This window comes from Bos indicus x Bos taurus, chromosome 1 (assembly GCF_003369695.1).
Source record: "Bos indicus x Bos taurus breed Angus x Brahman F1 hybrid chromosome 1, Bos_hybrid_MaternalHap_v2.0, whole genome shotgun sequence".
Classification (NCBI taxonomy): Eukaryota; Metazoa; Chordata; class Mammalia; order Artiodactyla; family Bovidae; genus Bos; species Bos indicus x Bos taurus.
The window spans coordinates 91230115-91251547 of NC_040076.1; the positions used below are offsets into that span (position 1 = coordinate 91230115).

At 38.2% G+C, this 21433-nt stretch overlaps 1 protein-coding gene across 3 annotated transcripts in view; it reads right to left on the minus strand.

Annotated features, from left to right (window-relative positions):
• NAALADL2 (N-acetylated alpha-linked acidic dipeptidase like 2) overlaps positions 1–21433 on the minus strand; it is a 1546902-nt gene that overhangs the window by 315497 nt on the left and 1209972 nt on the right. The gene's annotated exons all lie outside the window — the stretch shown is intronic.

Below are 21433 nucleotides of genomic sequence, written 5' to 3' on the forward strand. Positions count from 1 at the left end.
ATATATTTAGATGATACAGAGTTACAATCATTTGTCAAAGACTCAATAAAAATCAAATGTGCTCTACCATAAAACCTTCTTCAAATTAGACATATTAGCTGTGTAAAATAAATATTATCTAACATGGGAAAAATAGATAGCTATAATGTGTCAAAAAGAAGCTATACTCTAATTTGTGTCAGCTATTTATGTAGAAGCAAATATAATAATTTACCTTAGAAAACCCAAAAGTGTAAAATAAAATTTTTTTAACAGATGACAGTTCTAAAATTTCAAAACATACTAGAAGCATGTTTAAAAAAAAGTCCCAATCTCATTCACTCTAAGGAATGTATATAGGACATGATATTCCACTGAAAGAAAATTACATGCTTAATTTTGGCAAGAGGGTTGTGTTTAGGTCATTTGGGAGTGTTCTTAAAAGTTTTTTTCCAATTAAAACTTTCTCTGTCATTGCCAGCTCTGCATCTTTGGGTGCAGTGCTTTAACTATATCTTTCTTGATCACTAAATGAGATTAATAAAAATATTTCCTAGCATTAACTTCAATATTAAAATGCATCATAAGAAGATAATTTATAATTCATATCAATAAAAAATGCATGCTAAGTTGCTTCAGTCTTATCTGACTCTGCGACCCCATGGACGGTAGCTTGCCAGCCTCGTCTGTCCACGGGATTCTCCGGACAAGAAAGAATACTGGAGCGGGTTGCCATGTCCTTCTCCAGGGGATCTTCCTGACCCAGGGACTGAACCCACTTCTCTTTCATCTCCTGCATTGGCAGGCGGGTTCGTTATCACTACTGCCACCTAAGTGAAGTGAGTGAAGTCGCTCAGTCGTGTCCGACTCTTTGCGACCCCATGGACCGTAGCCTACCAGGCTCCTCTATCCATGGAATTTTCCAGGCAATAGTTCTGGAGTGGATTGCCATTTCCTTCTTCAGAGGATCTTCCCGACCCAGGGATCGAACCAGGGTCTCCCGCATTGTAGACAGACGCTTTACCGTCTGAGCGCCACCTGCTGCTAAGTCACTTCAGTCGTGTCCGACTCTGTGTGACCCCATAGACGTCAACCCACCAGGCTCTCCTGCCCCTGGGATTCTCCAGGCAAGAACACTGGAGTGGGTTGCCATTTCCTTCTCCAATGCATGAAAGTGAAAAAGTGAAAGTGAAGTCGCTCAGTTGTGTCCAACTCTTAGTGAGCCCATGGACTGCAGCCTACCAGGCTCCTCCATCCATGGGATTTTCCAGGCAAGAGTACTGGAGTGGGGTGCCATTGCCTTCTCTGGAGCGCCACCTAGGAAGCCTCCAAATGTAAGCTATTATAATTGGTATTGTTAACAAAAGTAAAATCAAATACCTGATACATAATTTCTCTCATGAAAAAAAAAAGTCCATATCTCTGTCACACAAAGAGACATAATTTAGAGCTTCAAATGGATCCTAGTAGTTCACAAAGCTCCATATCACACTTTGCCCTACATTTAATAACTTCCCAGAGAAATCATTACACATCTTAAAAGACACTAGGAGAGAAAAAGGATGATTCATGGGGTAATAGTAATCAATGGATTTCTTTAGATTACACGCCAAGTATCCAAGGGTTCAAAAATGTTAAAGAGCCCATTAGTTTTCCTATATTAATCAGAAAATAAGGACAATCGCTTATTTAGCACCTTCCGTTTCTCAAAATGTGCTCGTTATTATCTCTATTGAATGTTACAATAATTTACAATCTATAAGTCTTGAAAACTTAAGTTCTTTGAGGACTGTCTCTATACTGTCAACACTTAACATGAAATAGATATTCAATAAATGTATGAAAAGATAATTAGCTCTAATTATGAATATTAGTTTACAAGAAGAATGAGAAATCAAATGTTCTACGCATTATGGCTAATAGTGCATCAGAGATTTCAAATTCATATTCTCTGATTCTCTGCAAAGAACTGTACTGTCACTGAAAGCAGAAAAGGAATTTACTGCTATTAAGACAAATTAGATAAGGAGCCATAGAGAACAATTAAATTGTATAAGGACAAATGTATAATAAATTCATACATAGAAATAGCATACACATGGAATATTTACAATGCTAAAAATAATTTCAGGAATAGATTTAATACCTATAGTAGCACATAAATTAAATATAAATAAATTATAATGTCAGTTAAAGGAAAATAACCCAATGGTTAGTTGTGTAAGTAGAACATTCACATCAGAATACAGGGGAAAAAAAAAAATCTACAATGTGGAAGGGGGTTAAAAAACGATCTCCAAAATGTTCATGTATTGAATACCAAAAATCCATTTAAGCTCTACTGTAAATTTTTTTAAAAGATATTAATTCAAAAGGAGAGCAGAACTCAATTACCCTAGATTGTTAGAAATCCAGATAGCTAGCAGTTTGGGGGAACACAGTGCAAGTATTCCCTTGCCTAGGATGTATTGGGAGTAACAAGCAGTATAAATGTTAAAATCACCCTATGAGCCATTGAGTCCATTAATTTCCATCTATGAGTCACTACCAACTTATCCTTTAAAACTATAGTAAAATATTACCCCCTCAATGAGCATTAATCACATCTTCCTTTGTACATTTATTCTTTCTTTAGACTTCTCACCACATTGTACCAATACCAAATCATTATGGAGTGTTAGCCTTGAAAACCACAACCAGGACTATTCATATCTGAATCTCCAGTGTCTAGCACTGTGCACTCTCCTTGGTAGGCACTTATAACAATCATTTGCCATGCTATTCAAATATTCCAAAGACATCTGTGAAGCCTTCCCTATCCATCTAGCTAGAAGCATTACTCAGCAGATCACAGTGCCTTAGAACTTAAACCACCAGTCACTGCCACCCAGCTGTCTCCACTTAAATCTCTCTGTGCTCTTATTACAATTACTGTATCTGTGTTTCATTTGCCTTGGGCTTCCCTTGTAGCTCAGCTGGTAAAAAATCTGCTTGCAATACGGAAAACCTGAGTTCAATCCCTGGCTTGGGAAGATCCCCTGGAGAAGGGAGAGGCTACCCACTCCAGTATTCTGCCCTGGAGAATTCCATGGACTGTATAGACCATGGGGTCGCAAAGAGTCAGACACAACTGAGTGACTTTCACTTTCACTTTCTTTTCGTAATCTGCCTTACCAAAGTACCATCCACTTGAGTGCAGAGGCCTGTGTTATTTCTGTTTGTATCCTATGCAGCAGAAATTGCTGTCTTACAGACAGTAGGTGCATGGTACAGATTTTGTTAAATTCACCAGTAAATATATAATGTAAGAGTTAATACATGAAATAAGGTTTGAAAATGCAACAACTAAATAACTACGCTTAAATATCAAAGAGGTAAATCTTTTATGTCCATATCTATCAGAACTCTGATGTATTCAGAACACTAACATTCTTGTTTATATAAGTTGGCATTTAATAGCTTGGTTCAACTTTTATTAAGCTAACAAGCCCTAGAATGCAAAATACATGTTAAAATACAAACTGAGGCTTGCTGGCATCAGGACAGCATGACAATAAATATTTAACATTACAGTAACAGAGAATGTTTTGCATGCCAGATTCAATGCTTTTAGCAGTTTATCTCTTATTAAACAACCAAAGAAGCCACAAAATTATTCAAGCTGGAAAGTATCTGCAAACACTAGCAACAATGTGGAATAACTTATAAGAAAAATATAATAGGAAAAGCAAACATAGAAACTGTGGAAATCATTCAGGTCTTGACAAGAATGAAATGTCTTCACTTTTAGGTATCTGAAATTTTAAGAAATTTCCCATCACTATTAAATATGTAACATCTGGGATACAAATCTAATACTTGAACTTGACCAATAAGTACTACCAGTAAATGGCTTCTCTAGGACTGTTCTTATCATTGGACTTGATTAGGGGATATCCTTTTAATTCTGGACTTTTGCTACTTACTAGCTGAGTGAGATTATATAAGTCATATAAGCCCTCTGAACTGTTTTCTGCCAAATCAGAATAATGATGCATCTTTGGCTTCTCTCATAATGGTGTTAAAGAATCTAGTTGGCATATGGAAACTTCTTAAATATTTTTATTTGACATGCAGATATTTTAAAATATTATTATTGACATTATTACTATTACTGGTAATAGGAAAATCACCCTACCTAAAATAATCTTCACGTTGCTTGTAAGTGTGTCCTTGGATATTAATTTGTTTGGAGGTAAGGCTTGCCAGAGATAACTTGACTGAACACTAAGTCATGTAAGTGTCTTGGATGGGGACCAAGCAAAAAGCTAATTTCAGAAGATGGACAGACTAGAGTATACGCAAAATTGACGTGGCTAGATGAGCACTGGCTAGATGATACACTGGAGTTGATAAGGACATGATTACAAAGGGGAATAAAAAAGGTATTCAAGGGTGTAAAAATTTTAAAAAAGGGATAAAAGAGGAAGAGAGAACAAAGAAAAGGAGGGTATTGGAAGTTTATATCATAGAGAAACATGAAATACAGTTCTGATTCCTTCTAATTCCAAGTGGAGAATAAGACAGTATACAAATAGCTTCTATGGAAAGAAAGTAATAGCATATCATGTAATTATTGTAGAGGTTCAATAGTTTGGTGTCTATGTGTGCTAGAAAAGGGAGATAAGAAAGATCCCTTGAAGAAGGTAAGGAAAGGTTATTTTTGAGAATGACGTCCACCTGTGTTCACATGTCCTAACAATTAAAACTCAGAACTGAGGGCATTTGTGTCAACATGGCTTAACTATTGGCTACAGAAAATTCTTACCAGGAAGATAAGGCTGTAAGCCAGTAAGTTAACATTACTTCAGGAATTTTCTGCTAATCAATTTATTGAGACAAATAATTTGCTCATTAGGGTAAAGAGCATGTTCAGCAAAAATAAGCTCTTCATAGGTTTATTAATGCCTTCACTTGGTTTTTTCTAGCAATCCACAAGTTATTCCAGCTTATCCAATGTCAACCATTTCTGTACTTGAAAGACCTATTCTCACTCACGGGAGCCCAAACTGAAAATGATAAACTTTATCTAAACCGTATCCTCCCAATCTTTTCTGGAAATCCTCCCAATCTTTTCTGGAAATCATCCCTGACCATTTTTTAATTAAAAAGAGGTGGCAAGAATACACAGAAGAAGTATAGAAAAAGATCTTCATCACCTAGATAATCACAATGGTGTGATCACTCACCTAAAGCCAGAAATCCTGGTATACAAAGTCAAGTGGACCTTAGGAAGGATCACTAGAAACAAAGCTAGTGGAAGTAATGAAATTCCAGTTGAGCTATTTCAAATTCTAAAACATGTTGCTGTGAAAGTGCTGCACTCAATATGTCATCAAATTTCGAGAACTCAGCAGTGGCTACAGGACTGGAAAAGGTCAATTTTCATTCCAATCCCAAGGAAAGGCAATGCCAAAGAATGTGCAAAGTACTGCACAATTGTACTCATCTCACACTAGCAAAGTAATCCTCAAAATTCTCCAAGCCAGGCTTCAATAGTACATGAATCGTGAACTTCCAGATGTTCAAGCTGGATTTAGGAAAGGCAGAGGAACCAGAGATCAAATTGCCCACATTCATTGATCATCTAAAAAGCAAGAGAGTTGCAGAAAAAAATCTACTTCTGCTTTATTGACTATGCCAAAGATTTTGACTGTGTGGATCACAACAGACTGTAGAAAATTCTTCAAGAGATGGGAATACCAGACCACCTGACTTGCCTCCTGAGAAATCTATTGCAGGTCAAGAAGCAACAGTTAGAACCAGACATGGAAAAACAGACTGGTTCCAAATAGGGAAAGGAGTATGTCAAGGCTGTATATTGTCACCCTGCTTATTTAACTTATCCAGAGTACATCATGTGAAATGCTGGCCTCAGTGAAGCACAAGCTGGAATCAAGATTGCTGGAAGAAATATCAATAACCTCAGATATGCAGATGACACCACCCTTGTGGCAGAAAGTGAAGAAGAACTAAAGAGCCTCTTGATGAAAGTGACAGAGGAGAGTGAAAAGGTTGGCTTAAAACTTGACATTCAAAAAATGAAGATCATGGCCTCTGTCCCCATCACTTCATGGCAAATAGATGGGGAAACAATGGAAAGAGTGAGAAACTTTACTTTCTTTGGCTCCAAAATCACTGCAGATGGTGATTGCAGCCATGAAATTAAAAGAAACGTGCTCCTTGGAAGAAAAGCTATGGCAAACCTAGACATATTAAAAAGCAGAGACATTACTTTGTCAATAAAGGTTCATCTAGTCAAAGGTATGGTTTGTCCAGTAGTCATGTATGGATGTGAGAGTTGAACTATAAAGAAAGCTGGGCACCGAAGAATTGATGCTTTTGTACTGTGGTGTTGGAGAAGACTGTTGAGAGTCCCCTGGACTGCAAGGAGATCCAACCAGTTCATCCTAAAGGAAATCAATCCTGACTATTCATTCATTGGAAGGACTGATGTTGAAACTGAAACTCTAATACTTTGGCTACCTGATGTGAAGAAATGACTCATTGGAAAAGACCCTGGTGCTGGTGAAGATAGAAGGCAGGAGGAGAAGGGGATGACAGAGGATGAGATGGTTGGATGGCATCACCGACTTGATGGACATGGGTTTGAGCAAGCTCTGGGAATTCATGATGACGTGCTGCAGTCCACAGGGTTGCAAAGAGTAGGACACAATAGAGCCACTGAACTGAACTGCACTGAACCCTCTTAACTGTGTTCTGAGGAAGGACTAACCACAAAGGACTGCCCTGCAATCAGGTATTCAGAGATCCCACTGCCTCCACCCTTCTTCATGATTCCCTCTTCATTTGCTGCTATAAAAACCTCAGGTTTTCTCCTTCTTCTTTAACATATTCTTTGTTAATAAAAGTTATCCATATTGCAACACCTAAATAAAACTGTCTCCTTAATTTATTGATGGCTTTTGTGTTTAACATCCCAAACCCTATAAACATCCTCCTCTGATCTCACATTCTGCAACACTGTTAACAGTCAAGGTTGTACTTTTTTCTCACCGTGGAGGTCTAATAAACTGAGTTTTGTTTCATCCACAATCATCCTTGTATTTCTGTGATTTAGCTGCCAACCTGGCTAAGGTAAGCCTTCAAAGATACAAGAGGGTTTGAGTTCACAGTGATATACGATAGGGGGAGAGGTGAGAAGGCAGAGGGAAAGGGAAGTAGAAGGTAGATAAAAATGTATGTGAAACAGTGAGTGGGTTCTGTTTGGAAATTAAAAATTTCAGGGACTCTGACTGAAATGAAATACATGTAAGATATTTTCTGGTGATAGAGATGGAAAAATAGGTTGAAACAATATCACAGAAGACCTTAAATGATGCCAACTTGAAAAATATACCAGGGAGTGAGGGACCATGAAATTTTAATAGAAATTTTACCTCTGTCTAGTCCTGTAACCCATTTTCTTTGGTTCATCCTTTTTCCAGGTCACTTAAAGAACAGGACATTTGAGGGCATTTTGATAACACAACTGAATGGAACTGCCTTACCAAAATATTCCAGAGTTAATAAATATTGAATTTTACAGGATTTTCTTTAGACTTAGTACACTCTGACTATATACATTTGGGAATATAGTTGAAATTCTGTGTGAATGTATCCTTCTGTGTCTAGAAATCTCCTAAGTTCACTCAAACTTTGGAACAACAAAAGTACTTTTCTCCTATTTGAGAGACTACTTGTGAAATGTGGTGTTGTTTGATGACCTTTAATTCAAAGCCCCTGCAGGAACAATCACTTCCTGTCACAAGTTCCTGCTCCCTCCTCATTATGTCCTTAAATCTTCCGGGGGGATTGGACATGACTAACAATGGCATCCTTTCAAAAGAAGATTAAAAACCAGGCATAAACACTGGCCTTAGGATATCTGGAAGAAAATAAAAAGAAGTCTAGTCTAGACTCTATCGCACATTTTTCTGTTTGGAGATTCAGTTCAGTTCAGTTCAATTCAGCTGGTCAGTCCTGTCTGACTCTTTGTGACCCCATGGACTGCAACACGCCAGGCTTCCCTGTCCATCACCAACTCCCAGAGCTTACTCAAACTCATGTTCATTGAGTTGATAATGCCATCCAGCCATCTTATCCTCTGTTGTCCCCTTCTCCTTCCACCTTCAATCTTTCCCAGCATCAGAGTCTTTTCCAATGTTCTTCGCATCAGGTGGCCAAAGTGTTGGAATTTCAGCTTTAGCATTAGTCCTTCCAATGAATAGTCAGGACTGATTTCCTTTAGGATTGACTGGTTGAATCGTTTGGAGGTTAAGTAGAAGTAAAATCAGTTAAAAACATAGACCTGACTGTTAGAGTTTGTTTCTGCAACCTGACTGGTAATTGAGATTGACAAAACTGAAGATATTTTAAAGGCATCATCTCAAGGTCTTTGCCTGGTCAGTCAGGTCAGTCTGGAGTGCTTCCCCCCATCCTCACAAGTCACGTTCTTCTTGAGGTTTCCTCACTTAAAGACAATACCACCAGTGGGTTTCTATTGTATTTTCTATCATTTTCTTCACTAATTTATGTATCTCTTCATTTATTCATCCAGTATACCTGCCTTGAATCCTTACTTAATTGCATTTGTAATAAACTTTAAAAATTATTTTCTTTCTAAAGATATCTTTAGATCTTTGAGTCTATCAAAATAATACCACTGAAGCTGAGTGTCTGACATTTTCATTTATTCAACAGTTGCTCCAGCTTAGATGGCACTACTATTCACTCATCCTGTTGCTTAGCCCTAAAATTGTACATAGATACTTCTCTTTCTCCTATGTTTAGTATTATATTTTTATGCAAAGCTTCTCCCTCATCCAAACAACCATTGTTTCTCCTGTTCCCACTGCATTGGCTTCCCTGCTGCCTCTCCTCTCAGAACCTCTTATTCTTTGCCAGAATGAGCTTTAAAAAAAAAAAAAAATGGTATCAGGCCATGTCAATCATCAGCTTAAAACTCTACAGTGACTCTCCTCTTGCTTAGAATGAAATCCAAACTCTTTGCCATGCCTTCTAAGGTCCTACATGATCTGTGCCCTATGCTCCCTTTGATCTTGTCATTACTGCTTTGGGCATTTAGTCATTATGCCCTAGCTCTTCAGCCTTCTTGTTCTCCCCCAATACATTCTCACACCAGGGCCTTTGGGTTTTGTTTCCTTTTCACAGAGACATCTCCACAGAACGAATCAATCAGTTCATTCTGATTTCTGCTAAAATGTCATTTCCCTAAAAAAAAAGGCCTTGCTGGGTGATACTGAAATAATACTCCTTACAATTACTAATATCTCCTGACCTACTTTATCTTCCTTCATAACATGTATGTCTGCAATCTGAAACCAAAATAATTTCCTATTCTTGTGTTAAACATCTTGGGAAACAGGCATATTTTCCTAACCCTGTACTAAAATAATTATGGAATCAAATTTATACTTGTGCTAAATAATTCTATGATGAAGTGTATTTTTTTCTTCTTTCTGAGAGCAAGCAAAATGACTTCATTGCTTACTTGAGGAAAGGCTTGAGGGAATCATAAACAGCTTAGTTATCAAGTTTTACTTTAAGACTGTCACCTCACCGTGTCCTTCAGTTCAAAGTAATTCTGTCCTAGATTCTGTTCAATGTCAACCAGCTCATCATGTGGCAAGACTCACCTTAACAAACCCGCTTTTCTTGTGTCTCTTGCATTGCAGGCAGATTCTTTACCACTGAGCCACCAGTGAAAAGCTTAAAATTATTCAGTTCAATCCTAAAACCTGATAAATATTAGAACATTTCTCATAATTTGAAGCCAAATCATGGTTCTGTTGAGGTGGTACTCAACTTTACTATAGAAATTCAGTGAACTTAATTTTGCTAGATGAAAAGTCATTTTCCCCTCTGTGGTATTTGAGAGAGTTGCCAGTTAATAATTCTGGAGGTTCCACCAATATCCCATTAAAAACTTGTGACTGAAAGCTCTAGGCTGCCAGACTCAGACTATAACACTTCCAGAATGTTCTCTGAGCTTCCCATTTTTCCCACAGCAATAGTGAGGCAGGTCTGACTTTTTTTTTTTTAATAATCTTCCAAATACTATGTTTGTCTCCTAAAAATGAACAATTATAAACCTTTAATCAGTTAGAAAATCACCATCCTTAGTTAAAAAAAAAAAATACAAACTATCTTTTTTTTTTTTTTGCCAATTCTTGTCACTTTCTGTTGTGACTCTATGCAACCCAAATAATTTTGTCTTTGAACCAAGAGTCAACAATCAATGTGGTTTACTGCCTGCTTGATTAGAAGATGTAATCTCCTTTACCAATTACATTCATCTCCCTTGCTAGAAAGGTCATGTTTGAAATCCTGCATGCTAGGCTTCAGCATTATGAAAACCTAGAACTTTCAGATGTCCAAGCTGGGTTTGAAAAAGGAAGAGGAACTAGAGATCAAATGGCCAACATTCACTAGATCATAGAGAAGGCAAGGGAATTGCAGAAAAGCATCTACTTCTGTTTCATTGACTGTGCTAAAGCCTTGCACTGTGTGGATCATAATAAACTGTGGAAAGCTCTTAAAGAGATGGGAATACCAGACTATCTTACCTGTCTCTTGAGAATCCTGTATACTGGTCTAGAAGCAACAGTTAGCATCCTGTATGGAACAACTGACTGGCTCAAGACTGAGAAAGAAGTACAAGAGGGCTGTCTGCTGTCACCCTGTTTGTTTAACCTAAACACTGAGCACATCATGAGAAATACTGGGCTGGATGAGTTACAAACTGGAATCAAGATAGGTGGAAGAAACATCAACAACCTCATATATGTGGGTGATACCACTCTAATGGCAGAAAGCAAAGAGGAACTAAAGAGCCTCTTGACAGTGAAGATGGAAAGTGAAACAGCCGGCTTAAAACTAAATAATAAAAAAAAAAAGGAAAAAAAAACTAAGATTATCATATCTGGCCTCATTACTTCATGACAAAAAGAAGGGGAAACGGTGGAAATAGTGACAGATTTCCTCTTCTTGGGCTCTAAAATCACTGCAGATGGTGACTGCAGCCATGAAATCAGAAGACAATTGCTTTTTGGCAGGAAAGCTATGACAGACTTAGTGTGTTGAAAAGCAGAGATGTTACTCTGCCAACAAAGGTCCTCATAGTCAAGGCTATGGTCTTCCCAGTGGTCATTAATGGTTGTGAACTTGGGAAGACTTTGTGAGATGGCGAGGGACAGGGAGGCCTGGTGTGCTGCAGTCCATGAGGTCCCAAAGAATTGGACATGACTGTGCAACTGAACGACAAGAAGAAGCTCCTTTAAGACTAGTACTGAAATCAAGCAGGACCCTATAGGGATCCTTGGAATAGAAGACAACCAAACAGTGGCTAATAAGGGAAGGGAGGGGAATGCAGAGACAAAGAAGGAGCAGCGAAGAAACATCAGTGCAGCCTTGAGGGAGAGTCTTGGTTCTGCCTCAAGAGATACATGTAACAATGTATTTGAGCTCTTTACCAAATTAAAAGTGAAGTCAGTCAGTTGTGCCCAATTCTTAGCGACCGCATGGACTGTAGCCCCAAGAGATTGACCCAGACTTCCCTGTGAATGTTCAGGAGTCTGGGGTGGAGGTGTGGGTCAGTGGTGGCCTGTTGCAGGGTTGGGGGAACTAGGTGTAGCAGTAGTTTCACGGGACCTTTTGAAGGAGTTCCACATTATCTTCATAACCTCCACCATAGTTTGGCCCCAAGTAAATAACAGGGCACAGACCATGAACTCCTTAGTGGCAAATTCAGACTTAAACTGAAGAAAGTGGGGAAAAACACTAGACCATTCAGGTATGACCTAAATCAATCCCTTTTGATTATACAGTGGAAGTGAGAAATAGATTTAAGGGACTGGATCTGATAGACAGAGTGCCTGATGAACTCGGGACTGAGGTTCATGACATTGTACAGGAGACAGGGATAAAGACCATCCCCAAGGAAAACAAATGAGAAAAGCAAAATGGTTGTCCAAAGAGGCATTACAAATAACTGTGAAAAGAAGAGAAGTGAAAAGCAAAGGAGAAAAGGAAAGATATACCCATTTGAATGCAGAGTTCCAAAGAATAGCAAGGAGAGATAAGAAAGCCTTCCTCAGTGATCAATGCAAAGAAATAGAGGAAAACAACAGAATGGGAAAGACTAGAGATCACTTCAAGAAAATTAGAGATATCAAAGGAGATGTGCTTAATAAAGGACAGAAATGGGATGGACCTAACAGAAGCATAAGATACTAAGAAGAGGTGACCACCTGACCTGCCTCTTTAGAAACCTGTATGCAGGTCAGGAAGCAACAGTTAGAACTGGGCATGGGACAAAAGACTGGTTCCAAATAGGAAAAGGAGTACATCAAGGCTGTATATTGTCTCCCTGCTTATTTAACTTATATGCAGAGTACATCATGAGAAACGCTGGGCTGGAAGAAGCACAAGCTGGAATCAAGAGTGCCAGGAGAAATATCAGTAACCTCAGATATGCAGATGACACCACCTTATGGCAGAAAGTGAAGAACTAAAGAGCCTCTTGATGAAAGTGAAAGAGGAGTGAGAAAGTTGGCTTAAAGCTCAATGTTCAGAAAACTAAGATCATGGCACCTGGTCCCATCACTTCATGACAAATTGATGGGGAAACAGTGGCTGACTTTATTTTTGGGGACTCCAAAATCACTGTAGATGGTGATTGCAGCCATGAAATTAAGAGATGCTGGCTCCTTGGAAGGGAAATTATGACCAACCTAGACAGTATATTAAAAAGCAGAGACATTACTTTGTCAACAAAGGTCCATCAAGTCAAGGCTTTGGTTTTTCCAGTAGTCATGTATGGATGTGAGAGTTGGACTATAAAGAAAGCTGAGCACTGAAGATTTGATGCTTTTGAACTGTGGTGCTGGAGAAGACTCTTGAGAGTTCCTTGGACTGCAAAGAGATCTAACCAGTCCATCCTAATGGAAATCAGTCCTGAATGTTCACTGGAAGGACTGATGTTGAAGCTGAAACTCCAATACTTTGTCCACCTGATGCGAAGAGTCCACTCATTTGAAAAGACCCTGATACTGGGAAAGATTGAGGGCAGGAGGAGAAGGGGATGACAGAGAATGAGATGGTTGGATGGTATCACCGACTTAATGGACTTGAGTTTGGTAAATTCCGGGAGTTGGTGATGGACAGGGAGGCCTGGCGTGCTGCGGTTCATGGGGTCGCAAAGAGTCAGACACAGCTGAGACTGAACTGAACTGAACTGAAACAGGAAGCTAAATATCTATTTGTTTAAATATCAGTAAATGGACAAAGCCTCTCTTTAGGAGAGAACCCTCCATGTTCTGCCCTAAACTCATCACTGATGCTGTATCTTCTTTCAACAAATATGGTAAGGTCATATTACCCTATTTCCATATTATCATAATGAGATCCTGCCTACAACATCTAAATTTTTTACTTTAGGACTCTAATGGTAGTATATGCATGCTCAGTTGCTCAGTCATATCCAATTCTTTTCAACCCCAGGGACTGTAGCCAGCCAGATTCCCCTGACCATGGGATTCTCCAGGCAATAATACTGGAGTGGGTTGCATTTTCTTCTCCAGCTAGTAGCAGGGGACCTTTCTAAGATATGTTTCTTCTGCTGGTTCTTTAAGTTAGTACTAATTCAATTTTTTTCATGTAGTTGTATGATATTTTTTAAGCTGCTGCTGTTTTATGATTGATAATTAACATTGTTATTTGTTTACTAGAACACCAAGGCATAGTTGTAAAAAGTCAATACAACATTTATTTCGTTATCTAATTGTCCTAAACCTAGTGTGAACATAGAGAAAAATATAATCGTTCTGAAATCAATACCTGCTGTTCTCCCACACACACAAAAAAACAAAAACAAATCTCAATGCTACTATAGCACGGTACAGTGACATAATAAATTGACAATTTTATAGACTACCTTTTGCCTATTGCCAAAAGTACCACTGAGTTATTTTAATATACAAAATATAGTTGGAGAAACGGTAATGTTCAAGGAGTCTTACTTTGGCACTTGACTTAATATTACTGAATAAATTACATGATCTCTAAATTTTTCATGTCTAAAATGATAGCAAAACAACAAAAAAAAGAAGATAAAAACAAAAATGAATAGAACAATAGTAATAGTAACATTTCTTGCAAGATATTTCACAAATACAAATGCAAATCATCTAACCTAGAATATGGATCACCATAATGATGAATAAAACACATTTTAATCTTTAGCAAGATAAAATGAGTAAAGAACAGAGGTTTGTTTTTAAACTCTGTAATGAAACTGAGCAAACTTTGGGAGATAGTGAAGGACAGAGGAACCTGGTGTGCTGCAGTCCATGGGGTCACAAAGAGTTGGACATGACCTAGTGACTGAACAACAACGATAAGTACCTAGGCCGCTAGATATATACTCTTAAAAAGAACCTATTTTTTAATTTCTGTGAATAGTAATTACTTACCATGTATTTACTACATGCAAATACCTCAGTCTCAGCTCTACACTAAAATTAGGCTGGGTGACTAAGATTTCTATATATTGTCCCATTTAGTTGTCACACTCATTTTAAAGGAAATTAGTACTTACTTGCTTTCAAAGGTGAGAAAATTAAGAATCATATAAGTTAGTCAACATGCTTATGGTTAAAAAGCTACTAAGTGGTATTTACCTGATTTAAACCATGTTTGTCTGCTCTTTCAATTCCAATATATTTTCCCCCAAATATTATCCCATTGATTAGATGAAACAGAAAGTAGCTTTTTGTTGATACCCTACTATTTGCCAAGCACATGGCTATTTATTTGGTTTTTATTTTAAGCACTCTTGAAAGGCACCTGTTGTCCTTGGATTTTTATAGAAAATGAAATTGAGGTTCACAGAGGTCAGTAAGTGATACATGACCAATAAATGAAAGCCAAAATTCAAACTCAGATCTGCTTTCTTCCAAAATTCATGTACAGATGGTGTGAACAGTGAAAAAAGTTGGGGTTTTGTAATCAGACTGATCTGGGATACAATATCAGGTTTGCCATCTGTCAACTCTATTAAACCTTATTGGGCCTCACTTTGGGCTCCTAAAAAATGAACATATTAGTGCATTTCTCATAAGTTTGTTGAGAGAATGAAATGAGATATATACACTTACAGATTGCTTAAGAGCTAGTACATTTAAAAGTAGCTATTATAGTACCGGTCTCAGGAAGGGGTGAAGTTGTAAGGACTGGGATGAATCAAAATTTATTCCCAGGGTTCTAACTGGAAAAAACAGGTGGTTCCATTTTCCAAATTAAAAATATATACTCCTATAATACACAAATATGTCATATTTTTTCCTGTTCATATGCTTTTGTCACCTCTGAACAGGGATTCATATATGCCATGACACACCAGTATCTCTCACAGCTAAGACCCACTGGAAATGGACAGACCAGTCATCATTTTCATTTCTGGAACTGGAGATTAAGACATCAAAAGTATGGCTAGTCATAGTTACAGGTACGGGGGGTGGGATGTAAGGCTTTTTAAACTACTAGCTTATAGTCGTTTTTGGTTGTGCATCTTCTGTTAAAGAAATATAGAAAGGCAAGTCCTGAGAGTAGCAGGAAAATAAAACAGAAATGCAGAGTTAAGCTAAGATGAAAGAAATGAAGGAACCGATAGAAGAAGTACATGGTTGATAAACTGTCAAGTGTCTGACATGTCAGACTATATTTCCTCAAACTGAGTTTCTTGAGATTGTTATCTATCTTGAGATTGAAATAAATGTTTTCTTTTATGCTAACTCAATGTGATACTTTTGGTAACCAATCTCTAAACAAGGGGGAAATATGAAATATGTGGACATTGCAGTTTTCCCCTTGACATCTGATTTATTATTCGTTGTTACACAGTAGTCTTGTGACTGGATGAGATTGCTTTCCCACAGTTGAAGGCACGGATCCTGATGAGTTGAAGAACTTGCCTTAGCTACTAGTGAGGGAAACAGCCAGCCACTTCCCCTTGGCTAAGAAGTTTTTTAGGGCTTTGGAGAAAAGTCTCTTGCTCTATGGAAAGAACTCTTTAAAAGATTTGCCTTGTTTTTTTTTTTTTTTTTGACAATTTGAATGAAGAAATAAAACCTAGAACTATTGTATAACTTTCAAAGAAGCCTATTTAGGATCAAAGCTGACTCTCAAAGAAACACAGAGCCAAAAAATCCTAAAGAAAGAGAACCAAATCAGCTTTTCCCAGGTCTGTAGTTCTAACTACTTCTGAGCCAATAGATCTCCTTTATTGTTTAAACAGCCAATTCAGCTAGGGCTTTTGTTCCTTGAAATGAAAGCATCCTGGCTGGTACTGGAGAGAGGAATGAGGAGCGGGGAGATATAAAACAATGAAGTCATCCTGGAACAAGTTGAATATGACAATCTTGCAGAATATCCAGGTGGAGATGTCCAGTGTCCCAAAGAAATGGCAACCCACCCCAATGTTCTTGCCTGGAGAATCCCAGGGATGGGGGAGCCTGGTGGGCTGCCATCTATGGGGTCTCACAGAGTCGGACACGACTGAAGCAACTTAGCAGCAGCAGCAGGAGGAGACATCAAAGATAGCAATATAAACTGGGGAGGTCATTCACATAAGGGTGAGAACCAAAGCCCTGGGTATCACTGCAGTCATCCAGAGAGGACATATTTAGCACTGATTGTCTCCTGTTTTCCTTTAGTCACCAGTATAATTTGGCTCAGACAAAACCTACTTGAAATATTATTATTTTTTTAAAATCAGTTTCACTTGCATTTGAAATGTTCCAGAAGCATCTAAAAATTAAAAATCTTGGAACTCACAGAATTTCTACTCAGTGAAGTTGCTCAGTCGTGTCCCACTCTTTGCGATCCCAAAGACTGTAGCCTACCATGCTTCTCCATCCATGGAATTTTCCAGGCAAGAGTACTGGAGTGGGTTGCCATTTCCTTCTCTAGGGGATCTTCCGACCCGGGGATCAAACCCAGGTCTCCCACATTGTTGGCAAACACCATCTGAGCTACCATGGAAGCCTAGCAAGAAATATGCAGTTGTTTGAATTGTTTTTCAGAATGATGTGCTGAATTTAATGTCAGATGTTTTCTCACACAGGATACAAATTTAAGGATTTGAGCACGAAGAATGAATATTACTTTTTGTATTGCTGTTTACCAGAAGTATAATTTGCAGAAATAAGTTTTACCTGGCATTTCCTTTATTTTTCCCAATTTACTCAATTTTGAATTTTATGCTAAATACATTGTTGTTGTTGTTTAGTTGCTACATTTAGTCCAACTCTGTGCAACCCCATGGATAGAAGCCTGCCAGAATCCACTGTCCATGGGATTTACCAGGCAAGAATATTGGAGTGGGCTGCCATTTCCTTCTCCAGGGAATCATCCCAACCCAGGGATCAAACCTGTATTTCTTGCATTGACAGGTGGATTCTACCACTCAGTCATGTGGGAAGCCCATATCCACCTATACCAAAGCAATAAAAATGATTATAAAATTTCCACAGAGCTTATTTTGGAAGAAAGGCTGATTTCTGCTTGCTTCTTATAATCTCTGAATGTATATCAGAAAAATAGTTTTGTAAGAAAAATGTTTGACTGATAGAACCCATATATTTTCTTTATTGCTAGCATGAATGTTAGATCAGAGAGGTAAGCAGCACTACAAGCACTGGAGAAGAAATTGAAAGAAAAAAAAAAACACTGAAAGAGAAAATGGAGGAGGGATTAAAATAAAAGTTGAGAGGAAAAAGTTTACAAAATAATGTAATTACTTTCTCATAACAGAAATTTCTGGCTATGTCTTTATGATGAAAACAAAGCCAAGGGCATTTTGAGCAGTGGAGAAAATCAATATAAAAATCAACTCTCAAAATAACCTTATACTTTCTAAAGATTTAATTTTGATATATAAAATTGACATTTTAAGTCATCCATTTGAATGTGTTTTAAACCAGGCATCTTGCCATTGGCTTAAGTGAAAACTGTCCCTTTAGTACCAAATCCTCTATGTGGAAATTATGAAAATCTGTTAAAATCTCCCAGATAAATCTACCTTGTTTTTTTTTTTTTTTTTTTTTTTTTGCATTGTTTTGTTTTTTTGTCTCTCCTACAGGCTCCCTGTGGAGATCTAGCTATGTTTCCTAGGCCTTGCAAAAATAATTGAATCTAAGAACTTCAATTTCCTTATTACTAAAAAGAGGGAATTAGATTAGTACTTCCCCCTCTGCACAAGAAGGAATTATCCCTTGAAAATCAAAACCTCTAGAGGTCACTGGATGAGGTCACAGTTCTTCCAGAAATCCATATATTATTAAAAGAGAAAAAATACAAATTTTTGAAAAACACTGATATTTTCATGTTACAAACTATAGAAACTTCAGCTCAGTAAGATCATTTTTGAAAATACACCATATTTTGCAGTTAGCGCCCACCAGATAAGACATATGTGAAAGAAATCTGATTCCAAGAGAAGAATCTTGGAATTTTTCAGAATCTCTATCAGAATCTCTCCTATCAGAATCTCTCCCTGGCTGGGATCTACAGGTTGTTTTCAGTCCATATGTTTCACCGTTTACATTGCTCTCCTCCACCTTCTCCGTTTTGTACAGTTCACGTATGAACCATGGCCTTCCAACAACATTATTCACTTCTGAAATATCACAATTGGATCACTACCTCTTTTGTATGTTCTGCTGAGTCTCAACACTTTCCTTCTGAAGAACCTCCTTAGTCTTTTTTCACGCTCTCTTCCTCATACTCTCACCAATCAAAAATGCTTTGTTACAAAAATGTAAATACAGTATTTCAGACAACATGCCCACCCTAATCAGGTCATATCCTATCTCTTGAGAATCAACCAGATTCTGAACCTAAGAGTCTTTAACCCCTTAGGGAGACAATGAGATCATTATAATCATTACAAGAATATGAGCATAAAGGCTTATCTATAAAATAAGTCAATTTATAACATTAGTATTACTGTTTTTCAATTGTATGATATGCATGTATATATAGTACATGTAATAATTTATAGATACTATATTATGTGCTGCTGCTGCTGCTGCTGCTAAGTCGCTTCAGTCATGTCTGATTCTGTGCGACCCCATAGATGGCAGCCCACCACGCTCCCACGTCCCTGGGATTCTCCAGGCAAGAATAATGGAGTGGGTTACCATTTCCTTCTCCAATGTATGAAAGTGAAAAGTCAACATGAAGTCTCTCAGTCGCATCCGACTCTCAGCAACCTTGTGGACTGCAGCCTACCAGGCTCCTCCATCCAGGATATTATAAAATGCTTTGGGGATTTACAATATACAAATTTAATGATTTAATAAATAATGTTAAATAATAAATATGTAAGTTTAAACATATTTTTTTGTTATTTAAAAATAATAGTAACCCAGTGCTGCCAGGAGCGATCTCCGCCCGTGGCAAAGGTCATGAGGAAGGAGGCTTGGCATATGCAAAGGCGGGTTCGAGCCTCAGGAGTCCCCCTGGAAATTCTTGAGCATCTACCCCCAAACCAGAGTCTGCCTACTTTCTGCTTTGTGCTCTCACCTACACCTCTGACTTTACAGGGGACTGTCCCCCACTACCTCTCTCTGAAAAAAGAGTTAACTTACAGCTCCAGTTAATAAAGTTGCTGGGTGTGATAGTGTTTCAACCTACAAACTCCTTTGGAAGTCCTCTAGCCTGCCTGAATAGGTTTTTCTGGCCACATGGGATTGTTCAGATCCTCCCAACTGTGAGAGGCATGAGATGTTCTAAACTGTCTAAATACAGATTCCTTTGAGCAGTTAAAAGATTGATTAGAAATTGTATTGGTGAAGGGTTTTTCACTTGTTGGGCCAATGTTTGCTGCTAAATTTCCATATCCCTTACCTACTGTATCCCTGGCAGTGTATTGATTAATATAATTGGTGTAAGTAGTAGCTTTAATGTTTGTAACCTTGGACCCTTGAGTTAATTCTTTTTCTTGTTATAGCCCACCACACTTTTGCCCTATAGGAATGCAACTTTATCTAATGCTTTTGGAGGGTGGCGCCTGACTTTAGAATAATCACCTTTAGAGAAAAATAAGTTTCTTAAAATGTTAACAGGCCTCTGGGCCAGAAGATGATGCAAATCACCTAAACTTTTGCATATGATAAGTTTGCAGGAAGAAAGCCTGGCTTGCTGCATGACTCTACCCCTTCCCCCATTATCCTCTATGCATAACTTAAGGTATAAAAACTACTTTGGAAAATAAAGTGCGGGCCTTGTTCACCGAAACTTGGTCTCCCCATGTCATTCTTTCTCTCACCTTCTGGCTGAAATATTCAGCCTCTTTTCTCCACTGAATTTCCTCACTGAGCTATCCTTATTCTATTACTCTTTATATCCTTAATTAACGTTTAATTAAGCAGTTGTTTCCTGATCCTCGCCGACGTCGTCCCCGCTTCAAATTCCCTGGATCCACCGGGGCTGGACCCCGGCACATTGCCTTCTCCAAAAAATACTAGTAGAAGATGCTTACTCCTTGGAAGGAAAGTTATGACCAACCTAGACCGTATATTAAAAAGCAGAGACATTACTTTGTCAACAAAGGTCCGTCTAGTCAAGGCTATGGTTTTTCCAGTGGTCAGATATGGATGAGAAAGTTGTACTGTAAAGAAAGCTGAGTGACAAAGAATTGATGCTTTTGAACTGTGGTGTCAGAGAAGACTCTTTTTTTTTTTTTTTTTAATTTTATTTTATTTTTAAACTTTACATAATTGTATTAGTTTTGCCAAATATCAAAATGAATCCGCCACAGGTATACATGTGTTCCCCATCCTGAACCCTCCTCCCTCACTCTTGAGAGCCCCTTGGACTGCAAGGAGATCCAACCAGTCGATTCTAAAGATCAGTCCTGGGAGTTCATTGGAAGGACTGATGTTGAAGCTGAAACTCCAATACTCTGGCCACCTGATGCGAAGAGCTGACTGATTTGAAAAGACCCTGATGCTGGGAAAGACTGAGGGCAGGAGGAGAAGGGGACGACAGAGGATGAGATGGTTAGATGGCATTACCGACTCAATAGACATGAGTTTCGGTAAGCTCCGGGAGTTGGTGATGGACAGGGAGGCCTGACGTACTGCAGTTCATGGGGTCACAAAGAGTCAGACATGAGCGACAGTCAGACTGAGCGACTGAACTGAACTGAAAAATAATAGATTTTTAAAATAAATTTTGCTGACTCAGCACACAGCATGTATTATGGCATGGAGATAGTAGAATACCGCCTATCTCAGTGATTTGGAACTACTGACTAAATCACTTAGAATATTATCTGCGTACTATCTTGAATCATCTTTTTTACTGGTGGAATCAGAATTTAGAGGAA